Genomic DNA, 15498 nt, shown 5'->3' on the forward strand with positions numbered 1-15498 from the left:
TAAAAACAAAAAATTAAAGTAAACATACTTTCAATTAAATTTTATTTCTTCAATAATAATCCTACTTAAATGTATGCAATGATAATCGTAATGTTGTAATAATAATTAATAGCACTTGTTGCAATTACTGTTTATAATAAATCGTTTAAAGAATTCGCTATAAAATTTTTACGTATTTTGAAAAATGAGGAAAATTTTAATTTGATGTAATTAAATGGCTTACTTAATTTTGTTCTATATTTTTATTTAATTTTTTTATAATTTTTTTTTAACTTAACGAGTATATTGAGCTGCTGTGCTGACTTTTTAAACGAAGTGGCCCTCTATAGATGTCAACCCAAACGGTTATCCCATCTCTCTGGGATTACAATTTTTGCACTGAATATTTAACTGATGCATCAATACACCTGGTAAGGGGTATTTTTACTTAGAAACATATTTCTATCTTTATTTTTTTAATAAAAACCTATGTAGCTGCTGCTTGATGATGTGGCTTTTTTATAGACGTCAATACAAACGGTTATCCTATCTCCATGTAATAAATATATTATTACAATTTTTATAATATTGATAAATTTTTTATTGATGCAGCAATATTGGTTGGAACTACTTACACTTGGAACAATATGTTTTCTATATATATTTTCAAATGAAAATTGATATCGCAGCTGCATGACATCCGGCTGTCCGAGACGGAAATCATACCTGGAACTTCTAATTAGAAGTATGTTGCTTTGTAGAAAGTTTTACCAAATCTTTTTTCTTCATTAATTAGTTAGAAAATTGTTCAGTTTATTCAGAATTTTTTTAATATATTTTCAAGTTAGAGATTATTGAATTATAAAGGTTCATTATGGTACACAATGAATGTATATATTTTTAATTAGGCTATGATATTTTTTATGTCTATAAAAAATTTTACCAATATAAACGTCAATAAAGTATTTAAATACTATAGCATTGCCTCATTCAGTCATGATTTTGACATAATAATCGAGTCATGTATAAGCAATCATAGCCTAAATGAACTTGATATTATTTAGTATCATTGTCCTATATAGTGTGTCTTACTTATCGATCTACCAACTTAGTGCTATATGTACACGTACGATTATATATTCGTATATACCACCGAAATGTAGGTATAACAGATAAAGCTGATCAGAAGATATAGGATGTATGTTATATTTTGTAACTTTTGTAATCATATTTGATTTTCAATTAGTCAATTGTTTTTGTTTTAAATTTAATTAAAAATTAAGAATAGTGTAATTGCAGACAAAAAAATGCTCAACGCAAAAGCTGAAAAAGTTTCACACAAAAAATAATTATTCTGCCATCATTTATTTTCTTGAATATTCTGATAAACATATTATGTTAGACTTTGCTTGAAGTTCAAATTGTTACATTATCTTAGCTATATTTATTGAACAAATATTGACACTGACCAATAAAAGGCCAAAATTTTGATAAGTGCACTAACAGTTGTTAGCGGTTCTAGTTAATACCATTTTTGGACAAGACGTTAGACACTTTTTGAACAAATATTTGATTATAACATTTGTGTTCTTTCGGCAGCTATATAAATAACTTCCAGTAGGGTTAGTTATAGGAAAATATTTTTTTTGCATATATTTACGTTTTAGAGATTGCTTAATATTTTGGCATTTCTTAGAAAAAAATTATCTTTGTGTAGGCGTGTGTATAGTATGTTTATATGTGTGGATACAAATTTGCGTCGACGATTTCGGGAGCACAGATCAACCGATTTGTATGATTCAAAACAGCATTCGATTTCTATTGATGGGGAGACGTATTGAAGATACGGGACAAAAAGTGCAAAAATGGCATTTCAGCTTTTGAGAGAACGGAGCGTCCGATTTGAATTATTCAAAAGAAATTACACATTTATTGACACAATGTAAAATTGCCTATATTTTTAGAAAGGTAGGTTTAGCGGTTTTGGGAATACATAAAAAAATGTTAAAAAACGCCAGTTGTTGCTCAAAAATGATGACACATATGCACATCAAATTATCAGATATTTTATAGAGATTTCATTAATAAGTACAAATATTGTTTACATTTCTATGGATTCCGTACCATAGAAGAATTATAATGTTTAACATTCTATATTGCAACGCATCTCTTACGCGCTTCAATATTCCGTCTTAAAAATAGCTTTGTAAAAAAATCAAAAATTTTAAAAAAATAATTTTTTTAAAATTTTTCAAAAAATTTTAAATAACAGTATGGAATGTTCCATCAATTTGCTTCAAGACAACGATGTCATGAACTACTAGTTTTACGCTATAGTTAGCTCCAGTCTCCTCATACTTGAGCAGTATGACATGAAACTATTAAGTTGGTTCATTTATATAAGACATAGCTCGTATTCAAACGAGTTATTATAATTCTATAAGCCTTTAAGGCAAAAATGCTTTACTTATCTTCGCTCAGGTCACAGGCGTAACAGTGAAATTGCATAAAAATTTTAAGCAAGCGCCTTGCGATAAAATTACCATAACCTGCTGAATCTTACGAGTGCTACTTTCTAATACATTGATGTAAAAATATTAATAATAAATAATTATCTGTGGTAAAATGTATAGAAAAATCGCAAAAGGCAATACGTTTTTTTATGTGGGTTTTATAAAGTAAAATTGGATCTATATATTAAATATAGAGGGAATTTCCACAATCCCCATGTCACATCTCGCAATAAACAAAAGCACTTTTACATAATTATTTTTGTTCAGAATTCATTCATGTTTTTGCAGAATGTAATTATCAGAATACAATTATGTTCACTTTGGTATTTTTGTACGAATGCAGTTTGTTTCATGAACATTGAATATACTAAATATGGCTATGAATAATGTGTTTCGAATCAAAATTGAAATTGCATACCCTTTCGGACAATAATGCGATCTCGTTACTGCATGAATTTTACTATTATGAATGTATAATTTAATTTAGCCCGGCAGAGATATACCTGCATGATATTTTGTGCGACTGTACGTGCGCATATTGAATTTAAATACGATTTCATAAAAAAAAACAGCTCGCAGCATATGCATTTCTGCTATAATGTTCGGTCGAATCAATAAATTGATAGCGATGGATTTTAATTTTGCTTGTGCTTTGGTAAACAAAGGAAACCCGTTACGACTATATACAAAGGTTACTCATGTGATAATAAGATCAATTGCAACCGTTGCTCTATGTTCATAAGCGCACAAAAACTATTAAGTCTAAACGCTGCACAAAGTAAGTAACAAGCGGTTAATGATAGACCTGCAGTTTCCACAGAGATGTGAAGCGTTTTTTTGCCTTAGACCGATATACATACAACATTACATCGTGAATAGAAGAAAATATTCTGTTATCTGCAAACTGATGGGAATTATAAGTTACAAATGTTAAGACCAATTGTAAATTGCTTAAATGTTGCCTTTATGAGCTAGCTCCTGGATGTAACACAGAAGTAATGTGCCCTTCTGGGATTTTATATCAACATTGTTCAGACAAAACATTTATTTTGAAGACAAATAATAAAATATTGGTAATAGAAATTTTTATTAATTAACTTCCCGTAGGGTAAGTTATGGTATTCGTCCAAAAATCGAAATTGAAAATATTTGCATATCTTCATATTTTGGAGGTCTCTGAACAATTTGGCAAACCTTAGAAAATATGGATGTGTATGCGTGTGGGTGTGCGTGCGTGTGTATGTATGTATGGATACAATTTTTCGTCTGGTTTTGAATGAATCAAAAATATTCGATTCCTATTAATAGGGAGATGTGCTGAAAAGTTTTGGCAAAGGCAGGTTTAACAACTACGGAGATACATAGCAAAGAGTGCAGAAAATAAAAATTGAGTTTTTGATAGTACGGAGTATCCGATTTGAATGATCCAAAAAACATTTAATTTTTAATGATTGGGAGAAGTGATGATAGTTTTTGGCAAAAGCAGATCTAGCCCTTTCCAAGATACATAGCTAAATGTACAAAAAATGGCAGTTTTTGCGAGAACTAAGCATCTGATTTGAATGATTCGAAAAACTTTCTGCTTATGTTGACAAAACAATTGCTTTCGAAAAAAATTTATTGCAACATTTTTTTTGTAAATCGAAAGTAATTCAGATTTTAATTTTAATTCTCGCTAAAATTCTATTCATATCTAGCTCATTTATATACTTTAAATAAATAATTTTAACTTTGTAACTCAGTTTATATAATTATTATAATTATTAAACAATGTTACTGTATCATAATGTGTATAATAATCTATTTGAAAATATTTAAGTGGGTATTCTAGTGTAGAGCGATCATTTAGCGAATTTTAGGTAATTTCTAAAGTGTCGTAAAAGAAAGCAATGAATGTTTTACTATCCATTTTTTTACCATTTGTTTATTAATATTATTAAAATACAAAACAAAAATTAAAAAATTAAAAAGTTGAAAATTGTAAAAACTGGCAGCTGATGAAGTGGGTGGTATCAAAAAATTAGCACCTCAGTCTTGACATGATTTCAGCCTTCCTAGCCATCCTAAATAAAAGAAATAAAAAGATTATGAATCTACAATGATGTCGCAATCGCCCGAACTAGCGATGAGTAAAAAAATGTTTTTTTACAAATTGGCGACTGTTTGAAAAAAAAGTGTTTTTTTATTGAGTTTCTCGAATTTTTTAAAAATAGTAAAAATTGGAATATGGGGATGATCCTAGTTCGGGCTGTAGATTAGGTCTATAAACAAGACTCTCTGAACATTTCAAGTGAATCGGTCGAGTAAAACTCGAGAAATCGTGTCAAATGTACTGAAAAAGTCTGTTCTGAGAAAAACGCATTTAAAGTTTTGCATGAAGCCAAACCAGTATGGAGACCGAGTCAGTAATCTTCGAAGATATTTCTAAGTTTTAAAAACCTTTTCGTACCCATATTCTTAGATAGTTAAACTTTGAAAATATGAAATAAAAAAAATTGATTTTTTGAATTTCTACATTAGAATACCCCCTTAATATTTCTCGAACATTTTGTTACAGTACGGGAAGTTCCACCAATTTGCCTTAAGGCACGATGCCATGCACCACTAGTTTTGAATTTGGAAACAATCGATATGAACGAGTGTATTATCATATCGTTTATGATAGAAATTCCTACTAATCAAACTAACTATTGATTTACTAATGGTGTTCAAAGAGATAGAGAGACGTAATGCGTTCAATGGACGCACTGAACAGAATCGGTCGAATTCGTATAAAATGAATAATACGCTTGGAGGCTGCTACGCAGAATTTATTTAATGTTCGCATCCAACATGGGAACAAGACTTTGCGCGGCATAGAAAATAGTATTTCATTACTTCACAGTTATACATATACATTTTGTTCCATTTTATGGCCCCGTGGATATGCAAAGACTAAAATATCCAGATGCCATTCAATAATGTTCAACAGAACAGAATAAACTTTCTAGCTGGCACGGGAAACAAACGATCGGACATTAGATGCCTCTGTGGTGTTTAGAAGAACTGCTGCGATTTGCATTATTGAAATAAATCGCGTACGCAACATGGTGCGATTTCAACTAACTGGAATCGACGTTCGATGAGATCGATTATTGAAATACACCAACGGCTTGCACGAAATGAAAATAATTTGTCTCCATAACTACTACGAAAATTATAATTTTTAATTATACATGCGTAAAATTAAAAACTTACACTTTCATACACAATATTTTTACATCTACCTGAAAGAACAAGAAGTAAAAATGAAATGAAAGTACCGGGTGCTCCATCAATATGTGGTCAATGGAAAGAGCGAAGTTTTGTTTGGACAATAAAGGGGGTCATTGATCGACGTTGTTTTTTGGACCTATCTGGAAAATATTGTTAGACTTTGAATTTGATAACAAAAAAAAAGTTTATCAATATTCATTAACAATTGTTCAAGTTATTCAACATTTCCATTAACCACATATAAATGGCGCACCCTGCAGAATTATAAAATGGCTTTGAAAAAAAACAAAATATTCTGATCAATGTCATTAATTTGAAGATTGACAACTAATGTAAAATGAATGCAACATTAATGTAAAACGAATTTGGTTTAATGAATTCCTGGTAGACTTCTGGCAGGAGAACACAATAGTTTGGGTAATCTTCGAGACGGCTTTTGTCAACAAAACATTTGTCACAAAACTCATCATGGGCAGAATTTTGTGTACTGACAAGTTACACTAAGTTAGAAAAAAATTCAATAATGTGAATCTATTTCTACATAAGGTTCAACTTGATCGCAATAGCTTATTGAATGATTCATATTTTATTTGTTATTTTTTTAGAACAGAAATTTTTTTTAATACAGCTGATACTTTCGAGATTTTGAACTTTTGTAACTGGAGCTTCTGAGTGGTAGTTTTATCTCTAACTCATCCATGGGAAAACCATTTAAATAAATCTAATGATGTAAAATAAATTTAATATTATTTTAATTGCGATTTTTTTTAAATATCACAATATTATTAATTTTTATTTTATTTTATTTTATCCGTATAAAAATAACTACAAATATAATCAATTATTATAGTACAAAACACTAACTTACTTTCCTTTTATTTCAGGTGGATCTTTCTAAGGCTTCTTCTAATGTAACATCTGTAAGTACTTTGCATCTTTTATTTTTGAATTTATCAAAATATGTCAAATATATAAAATACATAGAAATTGAACCACTTAACTTGACATTTCCGAATATATATTTTTTTTAAATTACAATTTACATAGCAAATGGTTACTGCTTGATACGCATGACGAGTATACTCGTCAATATACAAACTTCTGTCACTTCTCTATGACATGAATATTCGTCATCCATAGTTAACTGGTTATAAGTATAAACTAGTGGTGCTTGGTCTTTAGGCAAATTGCTGAAACTTCTCGTACCAAAATTTAAATTTTTAAAAAAGCTTTAATTTTTCTTAAAGCTCAAAAAATAAATTCTTGAGAATTATGAAATTTTTTGATTTATATTTTAATTTGAAATATTTTCAAATATTCACTTTTTTTAAAGTAATCGCACTGCTATAGCTGCGTAGCGGAACACATAAAAATGTAAAAAAAAATATTATTAAAATCTCCATAAAATATCTGAAAACTTGATGTGCATATGTCTAATGATTATTATTGTCCGCCCACGTCTTCTTATTAAGAGAAATTGAATTTGTTTGAATCATTCAAATCGGTTGATCCGTGTTCTCAAAATAGTAGACAAAGAATTGTATCCGCACATACATAAATACACACACATACACACGCATGCATCCCTTTTTTTCTAAAGTATGTCAAAATGTTCAGAAACCACTAAAACGTAAAGATATATCTAAAAATTCCATTTTCGATATTTTTAGCAGATACTGTAACTTACTCTACGGGAAGTTAAAAATATGTAGAAAATATATGTACAAATATTTGTCATATAAACCGAATTTTTCTCCTACTGCGATCTCTCTCTTGTCGATTCTGGGAGCATGATCGTTTCAACCCGTTGTTAATTATAAACGTCTAAAACTGTATGGTATTCATCGTCTTTTTATCATACTTACAACTAATTGGATACGTGTCGTAGCGTTTTATAAATTACATACCAAACCTGTTATCGGTTCATGCCAGAGCATAGAGACTTGAATATGAAATAGATATTTAATAGGTTATTAATTAATACATAACATTGATATGGGGATAATTAAATGATAAACAAATAATTATTTTGTACATAAATCATGTTTGTAAACGACAGAACCAATTTTAGAGATAAACGTATTTCATTGGATTGGATTGATTAATACAGGAACTAATAAAATTGATTTAGTGGAATTAGAATTTGTTGTTTTTTAGTTAAAAAGAAACGATCTCGTTGCTAGCATTTTACAAGAATATAGCATCAGTCATTATTTCTAGCGTTATTTTATTTCTCTATTACTTTTTTAATATCATTATTATTTTATCATTTACTTACATATTAATCATATGTTTTTGCTCTTATTCTGATAACTTTTATAGTTTTTTAAAGTCCGTCGTAGTGTCATACATAAGAACGTGGGCTAGCACAAATTAGTCCCTGATTTGATGCCAATCTTGACCACCTCGATATCAAGCAGCATGATATCAAATTTCATCTTGAGCTTATAGATCTCAAATATAAATCTAATCTTTTATGGATATTGCTCCAACAAATACACGTCAAAGCTATAGCAATCACAGCTCATACAATTCATTCTACGCATATGTCACAATCATTACAGAATATTTTTGTTACATTGAAGTTGTATTAATCTATAATATTGATATTATAAATAGCAATCAAAATAATACAATTTAATAAGCCATTATGATGAAATTAAATCAAAGCTGATATTATTTTTTAGAAAATAGATAAAAATTACTACATAGAATGATTTTCTAATTTAGGCTTAGGCAGGTCCATAGGCCAAAATTTTTTATAGCTAAGTATTCGTAGCTAAGGATTGTAAAATTGGACGAGTACCAAAGTGTATGAGTGAAATTTCTTAAAATCTTTCATTGAACTGTTCATGGACGAACAGTTTTTTAGTCTTCTTATAGCTGGTACATTCAGAACTGCTCTTAAAAACTCATTTGGATAATCCTTAATTTTTAAAATACGAGTATATTGTTTCTGTATTTAATTATTTCATCTGCGTAAGGTATTTTAAAATTGAAAACGCACCAAGGTGCTTCTGTGAAATTTTTCAAAAAATTTTATTCAATTTTTCATAGGCTAACATTTATTGAGTCTTTGGTGGATGGTGGACTTTAATTACTTTATCTACGTAAGGCAATTTTAAATTCTTAAGGATTATAAAATTGGAGACGTACCAAGGTGTACCTATAAAATTTCTTAAAATCTTTCATTAAACTGTTTATAGACAAAAATTTTATTAGCCTTGTTATATATAGCTGGTACATTGAGAACCTGCCTTTCTAACTCTTTAGCTCACCATCCTTAATTTTTTATATATGCTTTTTTCTTAAATGAGTCATCAATGTAATGTATTTTTGAATGCTTGTGATTTGTAAAGTTAGAAACGTATCTTATATCATCATTGCTAGTACATTAAAAACTTTTTTTTTTTTTTTTTTTAATTTCAATAATTATTACAACTGCTAATTTATTAACATCAAGTAATATTGATAAATAATAATATAAATTTAAATAAATAAAAGAGCAAAGGATAAAATTTACATTAAAAACTGGTCTTAGTAACTTCTTTGTATGATCCTCAAATATTTATATATTAATATTGCTTTTGTTTTTAATTAATTCATCTATGTAAAAAAAATTCTTACGGATTGTAAAATTGGAGACGATCCAAGACGCATCTGTAATATTTTTTAAAAACTTTAATTGCATTTTCTGCATCTTAATAATATTGGACGTACTGCGGAACCCCATAGCTGAATCCCGTAAGTCCACACAGTATCTAATAAAAAATAGACATTTTTTGGGAATAAAAAATGTAAAAATTGTTTAGTGGAGGTATATCAGCTTTTCTGTTTGTAATATTCTTAGAAATATTTAATTGTATTCCCTGCACTCCGCATCTTAACAAAATCTTAACTTACTTGCGCTGCCATGTAACTCAATGTCATAATTTCACACAGTATCTAGTAACATAAAAATATTATTTTTTGGAGAATAAAAATATATATTTTTTATATCTTTGTTTTTTCTTCCATCGTGTGACTTTTTCACAAATGCTATTCATGTAAATTTATATCGATATTAGGACGGGCGCATTATACAATGATTAACATCCCCGGGTATAACGCCGTCAATGACTTGAAGCGAGCGTATGCGTGGGTATAAAAAATGACTGTATGAAGATAGTGGAATAGATGCGATGCTGTGCTGTACAACTTGTGCGATCATTCAACCGCATTAGGGCTGGCAAAATTAACGCAAAATCTTCTTTCTAGTTTATTTGCATAATCATAATCATAATCAACGCGAACAACTTTTTTCATGCTCATCTAACATTATTCCTAAGCTCAGGAAACTTTACTTCTTGTTTGCACGTGCGATGAACAGCCTTATATGAATATTATCTGTTTAATATTGTAATAAATAACTATTCAACGTATAAATGTATATATATATATATATATATATATTAGAATTTTTCTTATTTCATTCGTACACTATAATTCTCTATGTTATATTTGTTCTTTGTTATTTTTCAACTCTTGTTCTTTATTTGTTCATAATTTTTTTGGTTGCTTATGGTATGTTAAAATATAATATTTTTCTTTTGCCATATTTTGTAGTTCTGTTCTTTGCCATATTTTGTAGTTTTGTGAATCTATTGAATTTATTTTAAGAAACATATTAGTTTTCTTTCTCATTATTATCCTGGATGGATGCCTGTTAGTAAGTATTTTTTGTTTTATAAACATATATATAGGGTAGAACGGAGCTTAAAGGTCCGCGGGTAAAAAAGTCCTTTATCGATATCTCAAAAATCAATAAAGTTAAGAATTTTTTAACAAACACATTTGTTAAAACAAGAAAAAAGATTTATTACCGTGATTATTGCGACGTTGATATTGGGAGAAAAACGGCAATGTTTCATATCAAAAGTATTTTCTTTTGTTGTTAGTTCTTTTGGTCGTGAGCACTGTTATTTAGTTTACGAGACTTTAATATAATTTTTAAGTATACATTATTTGATTGTTTCATAAGATGTATTGTAAATTTTAAGTTCAACAGTTTTTTGTATTTATTTAAAAGCTTACACTTGGGAGAGGTAGAAAGGACCAACTAAACATTTACCCCTGACAAAGGAGTAAAAAATAAAAAATAGCAAAAAAAGTAAATTAAGTTAAAAACGCAATTTTACAAGAGATAAATTAAATGAATCAAAATACCAGATCAAGGTTATTATTTCTGTAAAAAATGCACTCACAAAATTTATATTTTGCATTGGTTGAATATTGTAGCTTTGTTTTGTAAAATATATGGAAGAAATACGTTTTTTTGCTGTTTTTAAAACAATTGTCACCTGGTACTTTTTACCCTATAAAATTGGACAGCCAGGGTGCAAACAGATCCAAAGTCTTATTTTTATTTTTAAAGGGATTTTACGAAATAATATCTACAATATTCAACTAATGCAAAATATAAATTTCATTTGCACAATTTTTACAAATATAATCTTGATCTGAAAATAACAATTAATTTGATTTATTTTTTGTAATATTGTTTATCTCGTGATAGCGACGTCGCCTGATTTAAGGTGACAGCTTTTTACAGCATTATAGTGAACCGTTTTACCCACTGATCTTTGAGTCCCGCTCTGCCCTATTATGGAAATATTATTTTCATAAAGATCACACTGTACACAACCTTCGTATAATTGTATAGATCTTCGTCACAGAAATTCATTAAAGTAGATAACTGTAACGATAAAATTTTTACTGTGTTTTAAAAATTCTGATTCGTAGTTAAATTATGCTAATTGATAACAAAAAACAAGGTTGAAGTATCTTGAATAATGATTGTATTGAGAATTTCATAATAATACTTTTATAAATAATTAAGTGTTTCAAACTTTTTTGAGCGATCTTACGCTTTTTATTGGAAATAAATATTTACCTCGAGTTCAACCTCTTTACACTTTTTTCAAGGGTTGCATAAATTTTCGCGCTCCCTACCGAACTTCGCCGTTCACAGGTACCTACAGCGCCCATGGTACCACATTATAATTTTTCCTCGTGTTAAAGGATATAATTATATAATTACAAATGTTGTATAATAAAATTTATTACAATTACTTGATTATACGTTTTAGGAAAGTTTTATCGAGATTATGCATATATAACCGTATGAGAATTGAGGATTTTCTTTCGTTTGCGTAATCACATTTGTACCTGCCGGATGAACAATAAAACTTGCATAGGTATAAAGTATAACGCTTCTTAATGTCACTAACATGATATTTGCTTGGACTCGATATGAAAGTGCTTCTCGCTAACGAACATATTATATACATTTATAATCCATAGCGCTTGAGGTTGTTACAGAAACCATTCACTTAGATCGCCTTCGACAAAAGAGCGCGAGAAATTGCGCATCGGGGATACCTGGATCAAATAAGAATTAAAACATTGGTAAATTTAACTCTGAAAGCTCATACTTTTATTAATTGCAGAAAAACAGCGGATTGATTCAACCTGATTAGAGGTGGCACTCTGGATAATACATTCCTAAGAAATATAAAAAAGTAATGATCGATCAGTTGATGATAATTTTGAGAAAATTTGAGGAAATTATATATTAAGTGAATATAATTAGACCTAGTTAATTGTTATTTTGAAGCTATATATGTATATATATAAAAGTTTACATGTGGTTGATGTAAAAAGAACCAGCTAAACCTTCATATTGCCAAAGGGGGTGTCCATTAATCACGTGATCGCTTTTTAAGGATTTTTAGATTTCTTTCTCCCCCTTGATGATACTTGGCGATACTTCAAATTATCCCCTCCCCTTCCCCACCAAACATCGCGTGTATTTTTAGCACCTAGAAAAAATCGTATTTTTTTGAATATTTTTGAAAAAAAATGAATTTTTTTCTTGATTTTTTGTCAACCTCCTCTCCTTTTTTAAGTCTAGACAAAAGTTGTATAGTGTGATTTTTGTAAAAAAAAATTATGGAATATGTGTTTCAAGAAAAAGTTTTGTTTACCTTATTAGTATTTAAAGAAACAAAGAGTCTGATTATGATAAATTGAACAGAAATGCTAACAAAACAAGATTTATGATAGTAGTTAGAGTTGATAAAAATTTTAGTTTATTTTGTTTAATCATATTATCATCAGATTATAATTTTCATAATTTTGTTCATCCAAATAATTAACTACATCATATTGATTAAAGAATGTAGCTTTTATTCCTTCAATTGTTTTTATAAATGAAAAATAAAACATTGGACTTCCATGATTATAGGTTTTACCCTTCTTTCCGTCTATGGGGTGAAATGGGATAGATTATACAGGATTTCAAAAAAATAGCTCAAAACCGTATTTGTACAATGATAAATTAGTTAGCAATTCTACTGAACATTAGTCAGATAGTTGTTTGTTTATTATTTTCTATTTGTTGTTATGTAGTTAGTTTGGGTTTCACAATATAATTGCTCAAAGTCATATTGGACTTTCGTGCCTCGCTCTGTCATGTACTTACGATTATAAATTTTTATTTTTTATTCGACCTAATTAATTAAATGTTTATTATTTACCTAATTAATTTAATGTTTTACTATATGGTCTGCAGTAAAACCCTTTTAGAATTAAAAATATAACATTGGGCCTTTTTATGACCCCAGGTTGTCCTCTTTCCCCACTTAATGGGTAAAAAGGTACAGATAACATATAATTTTAGAAAAATAGCAAAAACAAACATATTTGTAATAGATTACAATTTTTTTAGTTTATGTTATATTACAAAATACTGCATTATTCATAACTACATTGTGCTGATTAAATAATGTAGCTATTATTCTTTAAAATCAGTTTCAAGATAAAAAAAAGCATTTATTAGCCCAGGTTTTTCGCTTTTTCCTGTCTAGAAAAAAATTAGAAAAATAGCAAAAAAAACATTTGCACAATGATGAAGTAGTTTTACCAAACATAGTTAGACTGTTGCTTTTTTCGATAAATGTCATAACGTAGTTGGTTTGGTTCCCATATCTTAATTACTGAAAGTCAATTTGGGCCTTTATGCCCCGCCCTACTCTAATGTAGCATTTTTATTTAACTTTTATCTAAAATTTGTTTTTTTTTCATAAACAATAAGCAGAGGCTGCTAAGACTAACAATTTAATTGACTAGAAAATAGTATCAACACCCAGCGGCGTATCGACTAGAAATAGTATTCTATTTAATGATCGCAAATTGAAAAGTTATAATAAATGAAAACATAATATCGTTATGATAATCTGCATAGCATAATGACATTTAAATATTACGTATATTCTGATTCGCAATTAGCCTATGTCAATGTAGCAAAACTGGTCCCTCCATCATGGCTATCACTGGCATACGGAACGCCAGGCCCGAGCGTTATTGTGAACTATAAATCATTCTATAATTTATTGAAGCAATAGCAGCAAATAGATAAAACATGACACGGATAACAAGTACCGCGGCGATTACACTTTAAAATAATACAAATAAAAATAAAGAAACGATAAAGACGGCGGAGAACGAATGCGGTTGAATAGAATTGCAGATAAAAAACTCTGTACGCGAGCAAAAAAATAATAATTTCGCGAGAGGGATATTAATCTTAGACGATAATATAGAATATACGGCCGTTATCTCAGAATCATTATATTCTGAGCTGTCGGAATAGATTCCAGGTATCGACATAATTTTTTTATGGCTTGTGCAAATATTATGATCACTGTCTTGTTTTTGTTCTAAAGATACACAATAGATAATTGACATACAAATTACATCAGATTTAATTAACTATAAAGCACACTCATTTTTTTTCCAACAATTTGTCTTTCTGAATTGTTTGAGACCAAAATTAGTAAAATTATATATTTGAGCCAAAGTGAGTCATTTCGTCGACGTTCCTTTATGCACCGATTTCAAAAATTTTGATGTAATTCGATAAGGATTCGAGTTGATTAGATTTTTGTTGCTATCGGCCAAGCCGTTTCTTTATGATTAGCCAAAATGTGCTACTAAGTTTTTGTCCATGTTTTTTATATTATATTCTGAGCTGTGGGAATAGATTCCAGATATCGACATATTTTTTTTATAGTTTGTGCAAATATTATGATTATCTCTTGTTTTTATTCTAAAGATGCACAATAGATAATTGGCATATAAATTACTTAAACTTCATATCTAATTAACTATGAAACGCCTCATTTTTTTAGCAATAATTTGTCGCAACAAAAATTAGTATTATTATTAACTTCCCGTAGGGTAAGTTATAGTAATCGCAAAAAATCGAAAATAAATATTTTTGCATATTTTTACGTTTCAGGGGTTTCTGACCATTTAGGCATACCTTAGAAACAATGGATGTGTGTGTATGTATGTATGTTTAGATACAACTTTTCATTTACGATTTCGGGCGCAGAGATCAACGGATTTGAATGATTCAAAAAACATTAGATTTTTATTGACAAGAAGACGTGCTGATTAGTTTTTGGCAAAGACAGACAAAAAGAGCCAAGAATGGTAATTCTGTTTTTGAAGTAACGGGGCGCTCGATTTGAATAATTTAAACAACATTTTACTTGTAATGACAAAATGTTTCTGAGAAGGCAGGTCCAGCGGTTTTGGAGATTCAGAACATCAAAATTAAAGTCGAAATCAATTACAAATATATTGAAAATTATCCAGTATCGAGTACAAAATGCGCCTCATCAATTAGCAAGAAAACCACACTAAA

Source organism: Ctenocephalides felis, unplaced genomic scaffold (genome assembly GCF_003426905.1).
Source record: "Ctenocephalides felis isolate EL2017-DRISC unplaced genomic scaffold, ASM342690v1 CF-g0.4_SCAFFOLD_01886, whole genome shotgun sequence".
In the NCBI taxonomy this organism is placed as follows: Eukaryota; Metazoa; Arthropoda; class Insecta; order Siphonaptera; family Pulicidae; genus Ctenocephalides; species Ctenocephalides felis.